This window comes from Gekko japonicus, unplaced genomic scaffold (assembly GCF_001447785.1).
Source record: "Gekko japonicus isolate JY-2015 unplaced genomic scaffold, Gekko_japonicus_V1.1 scaffold3540, whole genome shotgun sequence".
Taxonomy (NCBI): domain Eukaryota; kingdom Metazoa; phylum Chordata; class Lepidosauria; order Squamata; family Gekkonidae; genus Gekko; species Gekko japonicus.
In genome coordinates this window covers 141,945-144,336 of record NW_015167642.1, presented here as the reverse complement: position 1 = coordinate 144,336, position 2,392 = coordinate 141,945, and the positions used below count along the sequence as shown (strand labels likewise).

The 2,392-nt window shown below is 53.1% G+C and overlaps 1 protein-coding gene across 1 annotated transcript in view; it reads left to right on the top strand.

Moving 5' to 3' along the window:
• The first annotated feature begins 1,610 nt into the window (after positions 1–1,610).
• The window catches only part of TBXA2R (thromboxane A2 receptor), a 51,846-nt gene continuing 51,064 nt past the window's right edge, over positions 1,611–2,392 (top strand). Inside the window, exon 1 of the mRNA XM_015414079.1 lies at positions 1,611–1,664. The gene's annotated coding sequence lies outside the window, so the exon portion shown is untranslated. The remainder of the gene's footprint in view (positions 1,665–2,392) is intronic.

Genomic DNA, 2,392 nt, shown 5'->3' with positions numbered 1-2,392 from the left:
AACCTATCACATCTGGATTTCTACATGCCTCCTCCACACATGTGGGCAGGGCTATTTTTGGGCAGGAACGCACAGGAACGGAGTTCCGGCTGGCTCCCAAGTTGGCCACGCCCAGCAGGAACTCATTAGCATAATAGGCCACACCCAACAGCAGAAACTCATTAGGATTGGCTACATTAGGGGTGTGTGGCCTAACATGCAAAGGAGTTCCTGCTACAAAAAAAAAGCCCTGGGTTTTGACAACAAACAAGGTAAAGAGAATAAGAAGCAAAAGGTGGGTGTGGCTGGATGACCACACTTCTGGTAACATGGGGGTGTGGCCTAATATGCGAATGAGCTGTGCTGTCAGGGTGTGGCCTAATATGCGAATGAGTTTCTGTGGTTGGGTGTGGCCTATTATGCTAATGAGTTCCTGCTGGGCTTTTTCTACAAAAAAAAGCCCTGCATGTGGGAATCTAGGACATATGCTAGCATTGCCAGGGACCATACCAAACCTTGTATTATTTCATGGAACTTTGCTGGACAGTGTTCCGAGAAACTCAGAAAGTTTTTGCTATTATTCACAAGGCTGGCATACTTCTTCTCCGAGAAACCGGGCCAACAGAGGACTCCGCTGTCTCCAGTTCTGCTTCCGATTCAGTTCCAGCGGTTGCAGCGTCGGGAACAATTCCCCCTCCAAGCCTGTCGTCAAGAAGCAGCAGAAATCCAGAGCGGCTCCAGATGTTTGCACCCTGGTCCCCTCTATCTCTCCTGCCAACCTAGCAGTTCGAAAGCAAGAAATTGCAGGTAGATAAATAGGTACCACTTCGGTGGGAAGGTAACAGCGTTCCGTGCGCCTGGGTGTTTAGTCATGCCGGCCACATGACCACGGAAACGTCTTCGGACAGCGCTGGCTCTTCGGCTTTGAAACGGAGATGAGCACCGCAACCCTAGAGTCGGATTCGACTGGCTTTCGAGCAAGGGAACCTTTACCTTTACTAAAGGCCAGCAGTTGTTAAAAAAACCTTTACCTTACCCCTGTATCTGCACCAGGGCACATGAGGGCGTTGGGCGGCGTCTTTCAGAGGGTACCCCGAATCCGGTACCCAGCCTGCTAGCCTGAGGTCTGAAAACCATCAACGGCCTGCGAGCCCTGCTGCAGAGGAAGGGGCTTTCTGTGCCTTGGTGTCAAGGGACCTCCTCTGTCAGAGGAGAGAGGCCTTTGTGTGTGTAATCCAGGGTCCCGGCGACCTGCGGAAGCCTCTCTCTTCCCTTGCAGTGCTCTGTGACTCATATCCGGAGCTCAGTCCTGCAGTCTTGGGCCTTTTGGGGAGAGGATGGGTGGGGTGGGGGGGTCAGGGCGTCCCTGTCTTTTGGCTGCTCTGCTGCCGCCCCTCCTGAATTCTCCCCAGCTCCTCCCAGATGTGGCCAGTCATGGTCCCTGGGGACCGTCCTACGCGCCACACTGTTCTGTGTGGCCCTTTCTCTAGAGGGTGGGGGGTGGGATGAGCCAGCATGTGCCCGCTGTGCCTCCCTTTTGTCACTCGTCCCCTCCCCTCTGGCTATACTCCTCTCTGTCTCAAGGCTCCACTGACAGTCAAGAGAGGGAGAGAGCGAGAGCTGGGGGGATTCTCTGCTCAGAAGGACTTCTTCGTCGCCTCGGAGCCCGGGAGCGGCGTCCCAAGGTTTGTGCTCCATTTTTCTTGTTAAGTTTGTGCTTCTTCTTCTTCTTCTTTTACCATAACCGCATTTGATTTCCAGAAACGAGAGATGGCAGGGCACAAAGCGCTTCTTCTAAACTAGATTTGTACCCTCGTTCCAGCTTTTCGAGGGGGCTTCTGATACAACGTTCCCTCTAAGCTGCGGAGTCCTGTGAGCAAAAAATCTGCTTTGTGAGCTGCTGGCATGAAAGTGGTGAGCGGGCGGTTTGGCCGCTGCATCGATCCGTTTGCTCTGGAGCCCTCCTTCCTGAGCGGAGGCAAGAACGTGTGAGCTGGAGGCTAAAAAAAATCTGTGAGCTAGCTCACACTCACTCAGCTTAGAGGGAGCACTGCTTCCAAAGTAGGAACAAAATGGCAATCTCTCTGCACGTGTTTGGAGGTTCACCAGTTCTGGGCCAGCTCTGATATTCAGAATATTTATTTGCCTTGTTTATATCCCGCCTTTCGCCCCAGTGGGGACCCAAAGCGGTTTCCGTCGTTCCCTTCTCCGCCGCTTCGCTCTCACAACAAGCCTGTGAGGTAGGCCAGGCGGAGAGAATGTGACTGGCCCAAGGTCACCCAGTGAGCTTTTGTGGTGGAGTGAGGATTTGAACTGGGTTTCCCAGACCCTAGTTTGACACTTTTAACCCCTACACCACGCTGTCTCTCTAACGGATTCTGGGGGTCAGCTTTGATAGACTTTGACTCAGTTC